The sequence below is a fragment of the Eschrichtius robustus genome, chromosome 2 (genome assembly GCF_028021215.1).
Source record: "Eschrichtius robustus isolate mEscRob2 chromosome 2, mEscRob2.pri, whole genome shotgun sequence".
Taxonomy (NCBI): Eukaryota; Metazoa; Chordata; class Mammalia; order Artiodactyla; family Eschrichtiidae; genus Eschrichtius; species Eschrichtius robustus.
The window spans coordinates 44,427,667-44,444,508 of NC_090825.1; positions in this window are offsets into that span (position 1 = coordinate 44,427,667).

A 16,842-nucleotide genomic window follows, 5' to 3' on the forward strand; every position below is an offset into this window, starting at 1 on the left:
GGTTAGAGAATTGGGCTGAGGTGGAATTAAAAGATAGATTTACATTAAAGGCAGGATTGAGAAGGGGATACAGGGGTGTTTCCTTCCTGACCTCAAACCCTGGCCTCCTCCTCTTCCTGCTTTCTGGCTGGTGGTGCTTCAGACCAGGGCAGTTTAGCCTAGTAACTAAGCACGTGTATTTTGTTAATCCCAGTCTACCATATTGGCTCCATGACCTGGGGCAAATTACCTCTCTGTGCTTCAATTTCCCCATCAGCAAAATGGTATAAAAGAATAGTAGCCATGTCAGTGTTGTTGAGAGAATTAAAAGAGTCAAAGCATATGAGGTGTTCAACCACTACCTGGGCATTGTTATTATTTGAGGCTCTCCTTTGCTGCAACATTTCCTAGAAACTGGAGGTTGGGGATCTAGCATGCACCATGCATAGTGATCCCCTATTCTGTTAGTTGCCAGGTAACATTAGAAGAAAGCGTGTGAGTTAGAGTTTAGCTGAAATAAAGAGACAACATGAAAAGCTTGTATGGCTACTTGTGAATTGAGAAGGTATCACTTGTTTTCTGTATGCAGAATGCCGTATTAAGTATCTGCACTTCTCCTAAGGGGAGAGGAAATTAAATTCAGTGACTGACAGAGCACTAAATCCTTTCCCATATATCCTCTCATTTAGTCCTTATCACTATCCCATGAGAAAGGAATCATTATTCTCTTTGCAGACAAGAAAATAAATTGAGAGCCATTAGGTTATATATCTACAGGCAAAGAGCTAGTATGGGATGCCTAAACCATGTCCCCTGTGATGAGAACAGTGGAAACAATGGTTCGCCCCTCTCCCTCCAAGAAAAACAGGGATTTTTCTCTTGAAATATTAGAGGACCTGGATGATCACTCAGCATGTATTCCTAACCTCTCCACCCTTGTGATTATAGTTCCTGAATCTCTACTGATCACGGTAGATGGCAGATGAGAAATGTCCGTAGGCTAGTAGCAAATCACTCAGAACAATTTAGAAGGCATGTTCATAAATTAGGGCATAGATGTCAACACTGTCATTTTCTGCCTGTGGGATGGAGAAAACGGATTTCATCAGGAGGTAAACTGGTGTGTGAAGGTACGGTTCGTAAAACTGTCACTGAGCTAGATTTGAAAGCAAGGAAAGGTTTCTGGAACAATAGTGAGTGCCCAGTTTGGATGGTGAAACAGACTGCCCTGCCTGGACACTCACACTTCAGTAGTTTGGGCTCCCAATTGGGTGCTGGCCCATAGGATACTTAGTTGAGCCTGTGTCAGCTGTCAGAGAACCACATCCTTCCAGCCTGTCACTGTAAGTGTGTTGGAGGAGGATCCCCATGTCTGGGGACTCATGTCACATTTGCCTGAGGGGAGGGTGAAGGGGCTTGTGGTCCTGTGTGCAGCTTAGTTCTGTGGTTTGCCCCGCTGCCATCTACCTTCCTGTAGAGAAGGGGAGGGTGAGCCTGGTGAGGGTGTGATCCTGGGAAGGCGGTGTGGGGTGGTCTTCCTTCAGCCCTAAGGCTCACTCATTGCTGATGTCCTTTCAGACATGGAGTGAGCCTCAAACCTATTGTATGAGGTACCAAAATATCACTTCATGCTACAAAACTCTGGCCAGCTACTCCCTGTTCAAGCTCATAAGCTGAAGTGTCTTCCTTAAAATACCTGTTCTTAAGTGTTTGACAGGGATTTTTTTTAGTCAAAGCATTTTAATTTTTATTCCAAATGTATTTATTTGAATGGAAAACACACGTTCATAGAAAACTAACTAAAGGCTACCAAAAGGCATCATGTGAAAACTGCATTTTCTATCCCCACCATTGCTCAGACCCCTAATTTATTTCTCACTCCTGAGGTCATCACTGTATCTATTTTCTAGAGATATTCTGTATACAAAAAAAGTCTATATGGATAAAGATCTTGTTTTTATTCTTGTTTTTCATTTCTTTTCCTTTTCTCCCTCCCTCCCTCCCTCCTCTCTGTCTTTCTTTTTTTCCTTTCTTTCTCTCTCTCTCTTCATATGAGTCTTCTTTAAATTTTTTTCATTTGTCAAAGTATCTTGTATGGCAGTTCTTATAGACCTATGTATTAGTCAGGGTTCTCCAGAGGAACAGAATCAATAGTGTATACTATAAGAAATTACAACTGTTTATTATAAGGAATTGTCTTACATGATTATAGAGGCTGGCAAGTCCCAGGATCTGTAGTCAGCAAGACCCAAGAAGAGCCAGTGTTTCAGTCTGAGTCCAGGGGCTGGAGGAGACCAATGTCCCAGCACATGCAGTCAGGTAGGAGGAGTTCCCCTCATTTGTGGGAAGGTCAGCCTCTTAGTTCTGTACAGCCTTCAACTGATGGAATGAGGGCCTCCCACATTAGGAAGGACATTCTGCTTAACTTAGTCTACCAATTCAAATGTTAATCTCATCCAGGAACATCCTTCAGAATACCCAAAATTATTTTTGACCAAATAGCTGGGCACTGTGTGGCCCAGTCAAGTTGACACATAAAAGTAGCCATCACAACCTGTTTTCTTCCTTTCTTCTAATTGTATTTAAAAAAAAACAGACAAGTTTTTAGATTCATGGCAAAATTTAGTGAAAAGTATGGAGATTTCCCATGTATTCCCTGCCCCCGCATATGCACATACAAACAGCCTACTCCACTATCACTATCCTGCACCAGAGTGACACATTTGTTATAACCGATGAACCTATGTTGACACATTATCACTCAAGGCTATATACTTTATAAGCTATTTCTCTTACCTTACCGGTTGTTTTCATTCAGTGGAAAAAAACTTTCTATTAGAGTGTTCCAAAAATGGAATTGGCTGCTTCTTGAGTACCCTTCTGTCCCTGGAAATTTTCAAATTGATATTGTCTTATGGATGCTGGGAAGGGACTCTTTTTTGCACTCGTGGAGATAAAATCTAGAGCTGTGAAATATGGGCCATACATTTAATTTTACATTTTCAAGTAGCAGGAAAGTAAAAATAAATAGGTGAAATTAATTTAAAAAATATATTCTATTTAACCCAATATATTCAAAATATTATTTCAATACACAATCCAAATGAAAATATTAATAAGGTATTTTATATTCTCTTTTGCATACTAAGTCTTCAAAATCCAGTGTGCATTTTACACTTATAACACGTCTCAATTTTGACTAGCCACATGTCACGAGCTTAATGGCCATACATAGCTAGTGGCTACTGGCTACCACATTGGATATCACAGGACTAGATAGGACCCATTTCAGTGGTGAGTCTTGTTTCTGAAGTTATTTACAGAATAGCCCAGAAAATGGTGCTGGGCCATTTATGAGACGGCCAAGTGTGGATGAGTGGAGAGAGGTCAGGGCTGAAGACAGGAGACCTGAGTGCTTTCCTTGCAATCATACAAACTAGCAGAGCGAGTGTATGAACTTTGCTCAATCCCTGTATTTCAGTTTTTCACCTTTAAAATGAAAGCCATGATACTTGTTTTACTCACCTTGCAGAACTGTTGAGAGGCTCAGAAGAGATAAAGGATGTGAAGGTGCTTTGAAGAGTTGAAATCACATTAAATGTGATGTAATTGCTCAGGCAGAGTCAGCCATTCAGCGGTTGCTCTGTTCTCAGTCCTGCCACAGGCTTGTTGAACACCCTTAATCTCTTCATGACTCAGTTTTTCCAACTGTTAGCAGGAAATATTTGAAACAGTCCTTTGAAGTGAATGATACAATGGTAGTAGACACATTACATTGTAATGGTGTGGTTCCTGGGTGGCCCATCACAACTCCTCATCCCCAAAACATATCAAAATACAAGAGACATGTGAATAGTAGACATTAAAGAATAGAGGTCAGGATTGTGGGCTGCTCTGCTTCACATTCCAGCTCTGTGCTGTGCTAATTGTGTGACATAGTTTTCATACCTATAAAATGGGGATCGAAATAGTAATACCCTCATAGATACTATGTGAGGTTCAAAAGCACCAATACACATAAGGGACTTATGACAGAGCCTGGCACATAGTGATAAATATTCACTATTTTCAGTGTTACAGATACTGCCAAGAGACAGTACTTATATCTGTATCAGTTTCCTATGGCTCTTATAATAAATTACTGCAAACTTGGTGGCTTAAAACAATACCCATTTATTTTCTTACCATTCTGGAGGTCAGAAGTCCAAAATCAGTTTCACTGGACTAAATCCAAGGGTTGGCCCGGCCACACTCCCTTGGAAATTCTGGGGGAGAGTCTGTTTCTTTGCCTTTTCCAGCTTCGAGAGCTTCATTCCTCACATTATTTGGCTCACAGCCCCTTCTTCCCTCTTCAGAACCATCGTGTAGCATCTTCAAATCTCTCTTTGTTTTGTCATCACATCACCTTCCCTCTTGTCAAGCCTCCCTCTTAGGGACTCTTGTGATTATATTTAAAGCCACCTAGATAATCCAGGAGAATGTCTCCATCTCAAGATCCTCAACTTAATCACACTTGCAAAGTCCATTTTGCCACGTAAGGTAATAGTCACAGGTTCCAGGGGTTAAGACTGGAATATTCAGCCTACTACATACTCTAACTTTTTAAAAAATATTTATTTATTTATTTATTTGGCTGTGCCAGGTCTTAGTTGCGGCATGTGGGATCTTAGTTGTGGCATGTGGGATCTTTAGTTGCAGCATGCAGGCTCTTAGTTGTGGAATGCGGGATCTCGTTCCCCGACCAGAGATTGAACCCAGGCCCCCTGCATTGGGAGTGTGGAGTCTTAACCTCTGGACCACCAGGGAAGTCCCTAGTCTGACTTTATTTTAGTTTTATCCCCAGTCTACCTCCGTATCTCCTCAAAATGATGATGTTGATATTGCTGTAGAAGAAATATAATGGGACATAGTTCACATTTGATTTTGCAGACTCTCATGTTTTTTTACTATTTCAGTTTGGAGAGTTACAATGTTTCTCTTTTCTAGGATTTTCATTCACTCTATAAATATATGAGAGCCTATATGGTGCTAGAAATTGAGCAGAACAGACAGAAACCCAATCTAACCTTATGGGACATGTGGGAGAAAACATACATAAAACCACCACACAAACATGGGGCTGTGAAAGATAACTGCGGATGACTGTTGAGCGTAGAGCAGATACTTTGTGTTTCAACATGATGTTTTGTATGTAATGGGGACGTTATAATTTTGGGGAGGCATTATGATGTAGATGCTGCAGAAACTTTTCACAATTGAGCTTACACTTGTCTAGAGGTAGGAAACACCTAGGTATATAGGAAAAGGGTTGTTACTAGTGAAAGTAAAGAAATTTCATAAGAACTCTGTCTCAACAGGAATCAAGCAGAGGTGAGCACCCCTCTCGAAAACAAGAAAATATTTCACCTGAGAAAATATTTCAATGAATCAAGTTATTACATTTCTTTAGAAACTTTGAGCAGAGGATTAAGATTGGTTTCTGTTGCTTCATACGTTATAAATTTAAGTTTAAGGAATGGTGCATGCTGGGCCCAGGATTAGTGTCAGAGAGAAAAGAGCTGAAATCAGAATTTATGTTTTAGGATTAATGCTACTGGGAGAGCAATGATGCTTTAAAACCACGTTTTTGTTTTTTTTTTTAAAACCACGTTTTTAAGGTCGCCTCAAGAAACAAAAGTGCTACCTTCGTGCACCATTGCTACAGGTGCTCAGTGGAAAAGAACTTTGTTATTTACCTGTCTTCTAAGACCTGACTGCCAGGTCAGAGCAGATTTATGTTGTTGCTATGCGTTATGGAATAAACACACTTTCAGGCCACAGTAGTTTCATGCTGGAGGAAGGGCGTAATCGGTTATATTTGATCCTTCAATTTTTTTAAAAAATGAAGTCTCCTCATGCCATTTTTTCCTTCATACCATCCGAAAGTACTAACTGAGAGTGTCTGAGATAGCACCCGATGTGATTGTCTGGTGATATGCTTCAAATATTTGAAGGTAGTTATGTCCTTATTGTTTTATCTTTTGTAGATTGACTAACTATTGTTAATTTCTTTTAAAAAAAACATTTAAAAAAGATATTTATTTACCTATTTATTTATTTATGGCTGCGATCTTAGTTCCCTGACCAGGGATTGAACCCTTGCCCCCTGCAGTGGAAGCTCGGAGTCCTAACCACTGGACTGCCAGGGAATTCCCACTATTGTTTATTTCAACTGACAGTTTTGAGCGCCTACTTATGTCAAGCAATAGGTTAAGGCTTAGTGTTGGCTAAGAAAGGCATCATGATAGAGGATATAGGAAACTGTCCCACTAGAGAGATTAAGTATGTATTTGTAGGTAGATCAAATCTTCATAGAGGAGATGTATCTGGGGCTGGGTGTTGAAGAATGAGTAGGACAGTTGGGTAGGAAGAGTCTCTTACTGCATCACAGTTCCAAGAAAGTTTCAGGCAGGCTGATGGGGGGACTTCCAGCTAAGGTTGCCCTTTAGAGGATGACCTCTCCCTTTGGGATGGGTCTGCCTCGGTCCCCTCGCCCTACTCAGGCTGACAGCAGCTCTCAGGGATTGTGGCATCTGCATGAATGAGGTCTGGGGTTTGGAAGAGCAGTGGCAGGAGACTCAGTCAACTCCTCTGAGCCATGGTTCAGGCCTCACCCATTTGGCCTGCACTTCACAATCCAGACTCACTCCTCTGATGGTGGAACTGATTTACAGTACGGACCATATCCATGGGAAGTGCACAGAGTTTGGTATGTTTGGAGTTTAGAGTATACAGAGAGGAACAATAAGAGGTAAGTTTGGCTGTGGAAAAAAGGTTCAGATAGTGGGCGGCCTTGGAGGCCATGCTAGGGAGTTTGGACTTCATCTTATAGACAATGGTGTTTAAAGCAGAGGAACACATTTATATTTGCGTGTTTATAAAATTATACTCCTTATAGTGATGAAGGTAGATTAAAGTGACACAAGACTGAAACGAGGAGACCTGTTAGGAGGTTTTTACAATAGTCCAAGTAATGGATGTTGAAAGGCAAAGGAGTCAGGGCAAATGGAGAGACAGGAGGGAATTTATTATAGAAATTGTGAGGGTTGAGGAATTCATTGTCATAGTGAGATGGGTGGAAGGACGGGCAGATCATGTCATTAGTCAATATGGTACACACTGGGGGAGAATATGAAGTTAAGTTTTTGGACATGTGGAATTACAGGTTCTATCACCTGTTTGCTGATGTGGTTTTTAGACCCTCTGTGATACTGGCTGGTCTCCTCTTGGATACACTCCAGTGCACCTCTCAAATGTGTTGTAAATTCCAATAAATGCAGTTCTGGATGTGATCAGAGCTCAGGGGAATGACAACTACATTTTTTAAATGCAGCCTAGGCCTGCATTAGCTTTTTCGGCAGCAGGCCCATGCTGTGGGCTTATTTTGAGCTTGTCATCCACTCAAGCCCTGACGTCTTTTTCACATGAGCTGTTTTCAAGGCAATTCTTTATTCTGGAATTGATTTTTTTTTTTTTTTTTAAACTTAGGTACAATATGTTTCATTTGTTCCATTAAATTTTATCTTGTGAGTTTGGATACATTATTCCAGCCTGTCAAATATGATTTTCAAATGTTGATTGATTCTCGTAGTCTTTCTCTTTGTGATACCTCCAAACTTTGTGATCTCTTTGTATTTGAAAAGTGTGTTCCATCCTATTCGATAGAACAAAACAGAAATAATTGAGAGCTTTGTGTCACTCAAGACCTCCTTCTTATTTGACAGATACCTACCTACTTGTCAGTTCTCTTTGGGAACATGGCTTTCAACTAACCACATTTATCCATTATCAATTTAAGAATAGTACGACAGACATTGCTGATGTGTTGTTGAACTCAGATGCTGTTTGTGTCTAGGATTTCCCTGGCCTGCCATTTTAGTGATCCTATCAGAAGGTAAGACTTGTCTTTAATAAGCCTGGGCTGCTACTCAGTACTTACCACTTTCTTTGCTAAGCTCATAAACTATCTGTTTAGATATGCATTTCCCAGGGTTTGATGTCAGACTCATGGGGATATCATTTTCATAATCTTCTTTTGTCTGTTTTTGAAAATAAGAACGTTTGACTCAGTAAATAAGCTCTTTTATTACTCTAGAATGTCATTTGGTTCGGATCTAATACCTGCTTTCTTAACTATTTCCTCAATATGTCTTCTCTCTATTTCCCTCTATTAACCATGATTATTCTCTCTTTTTTTAAGAGTTTGAAGACTGTTCTTTTTGATGAAGATGGAGTTTTAACTGTGGCGTTAAAACCAGTTGAAGGGAGATAGATTTTAGTCAAATAACTTGGTTTTCTTTTGGCTTCTAAGGTACAGAATAATTTATTGCTTATTTTATTTCATTAGAATGGCCTGTTACTTGAATATATTTTGGAATTAAACTCTTTCCTTTTGTTTTTGACTGTTGGGAACTGCTGTTTGCACATGCACTGCATCACCTCTCTGGAGGAAATTACTGAGTGTTGGAGAGCAGTGTATAAATGTTTGGGAGTGTCAGTTCCCACATCTGTAAAATAAGGGCCATGGAAGATTTTAGTATGTAGGGATTCTGTAGATTGGTTGGTGTTCCCCTATAAGGTCTAAATATAGGGAAAGGTTTAGCCACAAGGGTGCTAAGCCTAGATTTCTAAGGGAGAAACATCAGGGCTTGAGGAGCAGGAAGTTCTTCCACAGAGTCTGGGAGACTCCTGGGATTAAGGGGTTCTTACCAATTTGCTCTCATCTCACAGCACCTTTATCCAGAACAGTGTCAGGGATCCTGTGGTTGCTTCTTCAAACTGAACTGGAACAATTAACTGATTCTGTGGAACTCAGAATCAGGTTCTGTGAATTCTCAACACATAAAACCATTCTGTATCAGATTGCTGTAAAATCATCTATTGGAAGCAAAATTCCTTCCATTCTGAGAATAAACAAATGGCCTTATCCATGAATAAGACAGTCAAGGTTTCTATGCGCGAGCCTCAGGGAAGGGATAAGCTTTCCAAAGATAAACCAGACTGGACAGATTTAAAGTGGTAAAAGCAGATTTTATTCAGGACTGTTGCAATAATGGAAAAGAGATCTCAGTATAGATCTCCTCATATGGGCTCAGTTCTGAATACAGCACGGGCAAGTGGGGATTTATAGCCAAGGAGCAGGGTGGGGGGTTAGTGGATGGAAAATTACCAAGAGGAAGCACCAGGGCTAGGGGATTCTGGTTAAGCTGATTTAACAGGATTCTGGCTAAAACTGGGTTCTTGAGAATACGCGCAAAGACAGGGCCTAGTTGAAACAGGAGGCTCAGAGGAGCTTGACGGAAATTTGGTCAAGGAGGGCATCTTGTCAAGCTCTGAATGAACACTCCTTTTTCTCAAAATAGTTTTGGTAAATTTTCCCTTTTCCTTTTCCTTCAGTTGCATTCAGTATAGGGCTTGTGGAATCTTACTACCATGGAGATAAGCTGGCTAGAGAGGATTCTTTAATTGATGCACTATTCATGAGATGAGATGATGAGGAATTTTGTTTTTTGATCTTTCCATTCCCCCCCTACCCCTCTCCCCCATGAGCTTGTGCTGCTGCTTTGAACTAAAGCTCAGGAGAAATCCTTGAAAAATTAGCCTATTAAGTCTAAAGTGAACTACAAAGGTTCAAGGCAACACAGGAGACATTAGAGGAAAACTTAGTGAGCCTTAACATTTCATTTTTTCCTGTTTTCACTGGGACACTTTATTTAAAGGATGAAATCAGATACTTCTTTTCTCTGGAGAAATAAAGCCACAGCGTTTTCCCTTTTGTCTCTTGCTGAGACTTATTCAAGGGCCCCAGGAGAGGCAGAACATGACAAGTGCAGTACCACCTTGTTTAGGTAAATGTTCAGTTCCTTTTCTGGTCTCCACACTCCTCCATGGTGGGCCCCTTCCCCCGTACCCCCAGCTAGGCGTGTTCTTAGTGCTCATTCAGAACCCAGACAGAAACACCTCCTGATGCTCCCTTTTGTAACTGGAGGCATAAAACTCTCTGAAATGTATTGTGCCAGCCAAACCCAGCTCTGCTCTGTGGAATCCTGCAGACACCTTTTTTACTCTCTCCTTTCAGTTTTCCAGAGGGCATCATCACGGTGGCCTTTTATTGAAAGTAGGTTTTTGTCATTTCTGTGCTTGGATGGGAGCCAGCTATTGCCTTGAAAAACCTCTGAACTACAAAGGGTTTATGCAGCTGGAGAAGCTTATTCCTAGAAAATCTGAAAATGATCTTCTATTGCCTAGTACCTGAGACAGTTTTTAAAATGTGATCTCTGCCATTGCTGGTTTTAATTTGAATGGAAAGGGAATTTCCCTCCGAGGGACTTTCATTAGAAAGAGAAGGAGCAGCTCCTTCTCCCAACCCTCACGCTGCTCAGTTTCTTATTCCTTGAAAATTCAGAGAACTCTGGCTTGTGTGCCTTTGTTTCTGAACCTCAGAAACTTGGTGGTAAAAGAAGACAGCCCTGCTTGCTATTGAAGAAGTGAGGGTCAGAGGGCTTGAGAGGCATTTCCCCTAGGTTGTGTAGAGCCTCCTGAAGAATTGTCTGGCTTCTTACTTTGTTCTTATTTATAAGCCTAAATGAGTGAACTCATGAAGTGGATTTTTCCATTTGTTCTAAGAATTGATTCATAACGTACTGCTAACCAGTTCATTTTTTTCCCCCTGCACTTGTCTGTATGGAAAGTCCTGATCTAAGTCTGCTCTTCTTATTTTCCTGAACCCATAAAAAATGTCAAATAAAATGGATAAATGGCTATGATTTCATTTCCATTATATATTGCTATTGAGTTAGAGCTGAAACTTTGGGGCTTGTTTGTTTTAGAGTCAACTGTAGATCATTTATCACTCTCCACTACCCTTCTTATAGTCATCTTGATAGACCCCTGTCTATTACACATCAGTGGGCTGTGTACTTCAGTGACTCAGAGAGAGTCACATATGTAGATGTCACTGTGGGTTGTTTGATAAAGATGTCTAAATGGCAAATATCCAGGCAGAAAAGCAAAAGCAAACCAGATAAATAGAAGAAAAACCCCACAAACTCAATAATCTAGAGAACAATAAATGATTGATGTACAGTGTGCTTAGGCAATAAATTGTATTCTAGATTTAGATTTACTTTGACCTTTTTTTTTTTGCCTAACTTCTGCTTCTTTCACTTTACAAAAGCTCTTCTCAGACTTTCAGGTAAACTGGTCATGGATCCAGATGGGAGTGCTCCCAGATGGGAGTGCTCCCAGATGGGAGCGTGGGTGTTATTTAGTTGACTCTCCCGCAGCTGGACTGTTAGGCAGCCAGTTCAAAATGACCCCACAGCCTACTGCTCCCATCAGGAGAATGACCCTAACGTTGGATGCTTCCATCCAAGGTCAGATAGCCCTCAATAAGATCTGGACATCAGAGAGATACCAGCTTTACTGAACAGTTAATGTAAATTCATCTTCATACATGAAATATATGAATATATAATTATATAAATATGTAATATATGTGTAATATGTAATATATTTATATAAATATGTATATATTTATGAGTATTCCTCCATACAGCAAATTTAACTCCTAATATGTCAGTATGGTTTACAGCCAATGTTTTCAAGCCATGTTTCATTGAGTCTAGGGACTCCACAGAGGTGCCCCAGGTGAGCCGCTTGATGGGCTGGGGGAGACCCTGAGAAGGTGGACTTTCAGGCTCTTCTACCACAGCTGATCTAGACCCTTTCTGTCTGTTTATACTAGGGCTGTGATGAGGTTCAATTGTGAGAAGAGTTCTCTAGCTCAAATTTTAAAAACTGCAGATTTAAAATATCATTCTGGTGTGACCTACCAATCTCTTCTAGCTAGGATATTGATGAAAGCTTTCTTGTTGAAAGGATTAGGGTAGCAGCTCTCTTTTGGCCCTAGTCCTGCTACTGGTTCTGATTCCTTCCTGCACGATCCTCTCTATTGTATCCCCACTTGCGATTGTACAAGTCCTTTATACTGCAGAAACATCTATCACACCTGAAGCAACCCTCTGAGGGGGTGCTGTCTGAATGTTTTGTTAAGTCACACTTCTCAAAAATGTTTCTATAGAAATACATGGTCATTAGACCACCAGCCTTGGGGCAATGGCTTAGTTTGGATTCTTAGTTCTAGCTTTCTGTTTGCTTCTGGCACTGAAGTCTTTTGTTCAGACGGTGTTTATGTTTACTTATATATATTTTTCTGATTTTAAAAGTATGAAATACCATTTCTGGAAAAGCTGGAAAATACAGAAAAGCATAATAGATTATCTGAAGAATTTATCTTGATGTTATTTCTTTAGTCCTCTTGGTTTTACCTTTGACTTTGAAGAACTTTGCTCTTCACTCTGAATTTACCTCTTAAATTCTCTTTCCTGACTTTCACCTGAACCATGTTATTTTTCCTACATAATTAGAATAACAGAACCTCCTTTTTCCTTGAAGTTTTAGATAAGACATGAATTTCTTCTATCCTCAAGTTGATCCTTTATTCTTTATTTTTTTAAGTATAAGTTTCAGGTATAGAGCATTTATAGTTCAACATCTGTACACACTACAGAGTGATCACCACCACAAGTCTAGTTACCATCCATTACCGTATAGTTGAACCCCTTCAAGTGGATCCTTTTGTTAGCTCTGGGTTACATTCTTTCTTTCATCCTCTATGACTAACTTCTTCAGTACTTTGGCTCCAGTTAAGGGAATGATTTTTCTTTTTCTTCTTCTCTCACTCCTCATACCCTGGCCCAGAGTGCAGTCTCTTCTGAATGTTTTGATCTGTCTCTCATTCCTCACTTGATAAATTACTTCACTCGCATTCTCCAAATCTCTTTTGAGAGTTTTTTTTTCATTAGCAGTACTGAAAAGCTTTTTTCCTTTCTAATTTAATTTGTAGTTTTTATTTCATATATCTCACTTCCAAAACGTTCTGAGATCCATTAAAATAAATAAACAAAACAATGATTTGTATAAAGTTACAAAAAGATTTATAGGCAGATTGGAGACTAGACCCCCACAGCCCCAAATTTCAAATTCTCTGATCTCTCTTCAAATAATGGTGCCTTTAATTACTCCCCAATGGAAAACTAGTAATATCTGAGGATGAAATTTTGATTAATCCTGAATAACGTACAGTACTGACTCATGAGCATTCAGATAATTCATTATGACTTCATTTCAGAAGAGCATTAGAACAGGGTGGTCAGAATGAAGAGTGGACTGCCTTGTTCTTCCTGAAATGTACTCTCTTCACTTATCCAAGTACTTCCCATCCTTTGGGAGGATACAAACAACAACATGTTTTCAACTTTTTTGGCATCTTAGTAGTGAGAACTTCCCTGATCCCTCCATTTAAAACAGGAACCCAGTATCACCCTGGCAATCCCTATCTCCCTTCACACAATATTTTTTCCATAGCATTTTTAACATTTTAATGTAGTGTACATTTTGCTTGTTTATGTGTTTATTGTTGGTTCTTCTGTCCCCTCCCTCCCTCCCTCCCTCCCCCACACCTGGGTGTAAGCTCCATAGGGCAGGCATATATATCTGTTTATTCACTGCTGAATCCCATTCGTCTCCCCTACCATACTCTCAAACAGTGGCCAGCATATAGCGGGTACTCCATAAGGATTTAATGGAGAAAAAAAAAATCAACAAATGAATTGGTTAAGCCTCAAAACAAAATCAAGCTGGGTAAAGTAATACTGTTATCACCATTTAACAGCTGGAGGAATCCGTTTACCTCGGCTATTTGGCAAAGGTCTCAGGACTCAGAGTTCCCTTTATATCCTGTAAGCAGCTAAGCTTTGCAACTGATGAAAAGATGCAGTGATATACATAATTCATGGAAATGCCATGGAATTCATTTTACAACTCTAACTGTAGACCCAGATGTTTGACGAGAACACTGCTTAAGACCCCAGCATATGCAAATTGGTTAGATCCTTTAGCCAAATGACAACTATGAGCAAACAGGACACATACCCTGTGCATTAGAGCAGTGTCTGACGGCTGCCCCCGACACTGTCAACACTTACACTGGTCTGTGTGTTTTAGAGATTCCCTGGCAGCATGTGTCATGCCGGGAACTTGGCAAACAGAGTCTCTCCATGGGAATAAACTGGGAGGTTAATTTGGTTTCGCTCCGGCTGATTGAAGCTCCGTCACCTGCGGAGTCGTTATGTGGTGGTGATTGTCCCTTTGCTCCATATCTACAGTCTGGCTGTACTATGTGTGTGGATGGTTACTATTAATAATTGTAGTGAGTTTATGATTTTGAGCCAAAATTGTTTTTATTTTATCACAATAGGGATTTGCTTTTGTTCTGAAATATTAGGTAGATCTCTATGCCAACCGTTCCAGGGCTGACTTGTCTGTTTATACTGGTAAGGATGTCTGATGACCTCCTTTTTATCTTCTCACTTTTTTATTGTTACCAGGCATGTTCTAGTTTAATTGTACAGCTCTAGTTTAAAAGTAATACTTGGTAGATTAAAAGTATTGAAGAAGAGAAAAAAATCAAGTGAACTTTTATATTACTAGTAACAAAATCTTTTTGTTTTAGAAGTACGTTGCCTATTCTATGAAAGAAAAGGCTGTGACATCATATGACTGTATATAGTAATATTCGTGATTACTTCCTATTGGTGGGGAAGTCTGGTAGGAGTCCCTGTGTTAAACTGAGAACAGTCTAACAGAAAGAGGATCTGAGGACTCTCACTACTGTGCAAATTCCCAAAAGGCAGGGGAATGGACAAGTTTAGCTCTGGAATAATTTGCAAAAATAATAACACCCACTAAAATTGCTCTAGGTCAAATAATAATATGTATCCTTTCTATGTTCTGGTCCTTTGCCAATGCAGGTGTACACACATACACATACTTGCACACTCTTATGCCCAAATATTCACAAAATACCCCCTTATACATGGTTCCTGAATACAATTTCATTTGTCCCTTTTAGAAGCAAGTGAACACTGAGAGACTATGGTAGTTCATGGGGGGAAATGTCCTGACCAGATATAGATCTCAGCTTTTGGTCCTGGCCCTTCTATAAATTCACTATGTGAGCCAATAATTCTTTGCAGCTTTAGTGTTGTTATTATAAACAGAGTTGATAATCTCTGTTGTACCAAATGCACAGGGTTGTATGAGATTCAGGTGAGACAGTGTGTGTGAAAATTGAGAATTATATTGTTCACATAAAGACATCATGGTTGTTTTGAGTCTGCATTGCAGCCTGGTCAATGCAGGATGACAAGCAGGGGGTAGTTCATGCTGCCTCTCAGGGGTTCAGGGTAGCATTTGGGAATCCCAAGCCTCACCCTTCCTTTTTCTGGAGAACCCTACTGAGGGAGCACACAGTAGAAAACAATAGCCAAATGGGAAACTAAATACCACTTTTGATGGTTAATTTTATGTGTTAACTTGACCGGGCTAAGGGGATGCAGTTAGCTGGTAAAACATTATTTCTGGGTATGCCTGTGAAGATGTCTCTGGAAGAGATTAGCATTTAATTCAGTAGACTTAGTAAGATCTCTCTCACCAATGTAGGTGGGCATCATCCAATCCATTGAGGTCCTGAGTAAGGCAGAAAGGCAGAGGAAGGACAAGTTTTCTTTCTCTGCTTGAGCTCAGGCATCAGCTTCTCCTGCCCTTGGACACTGGCACTCCTGGTTCTAGGGCTTTCAGAGCTATAATCTCGGCCCCTTGATTCTCAGGCATTTGGACTTGGACTGAATTACACCACTGGCTTTTCTGGTTCTCTGGCTTGCAGATGGGAGATCATGGGACCTCTTGGCCTTCATAACCACATGAACCAATTCCTATAATAAATTTCCTCTTGTATATGTCTATACATATCCTATTAGCTCTATTTCTCTGGAGAACCCTGGCTAATACACCACTTTATTGATATTTGATAAGCACCCCAAAATCTCATTTTATAAAAGCTGTATTGGAATAGGTTAGGCTCTAGGGCTAAGTGAGGCCTCCTGTTTGATTGCTCTTGAATCTGACAGTCCCATAATCATGAGCAGAGGAGGTGGAAGGGAAGGAATGACAGGGTGGAGTGAGATGGAGAGCAAGTGAGAGTGAGCAGGCAAGCTGATAGTTGTAGCCATGAGGGAAAGAGGTGAGCCCTGCAGCCCAGCCTCAGTCATCACCTGTGTGGAGGCAGGAAAAAAGTCAAGGGCTCCTGCTTTCCAGGCACAGTCACTCCCTGTGTCTTGGTCCAATCTAAGTCCTGGACTCAGAGAGATTAGATGAATGATTTCCCTCCCTTGGAGTTGGAGGTGAGGGGTAGCTTATGAAGAGGTAGGCAGAGGGGTGCAAGTATGTGGCCAAGGGGCAGAAGTTTCCTCCTTACTGTGTCTGCTCAGAGAAGATGTATTCCACCCCAAAGGGGCACGGGAAGGAAAGGATACGGAGCCGTGCTGATGATAAGGGGCTCTTTATGGGACTCCAGAGGAGCTGTCAATTTATGACTCCAAAGAAATCTCTTTGCCGGTAGTTTGGCACCTTGTCAGGGTCATAATGCTAGCCAATCTCAGAAGAAAATCTAGGAAGAAGATGGTGGATGTGTGTGTGTGTGTGTGTGTGTGTGTATGTGTATTTATGAGTGTTTATTTTCCTCCTGTCTCCTAAAGATGATACATGGGTGAAACCTTGCTAGTAGTTACTTAGAAACTATGTCTTATGTTTCCATCTTATAAGTACATGGACTGCATTGTAGGAAACTACTCCTGGGGGCATAGTTGGAACATCTCTAAGAAAGCAAAGGTCTTTCTCAATACCTATTGTTTAACGCAGTGT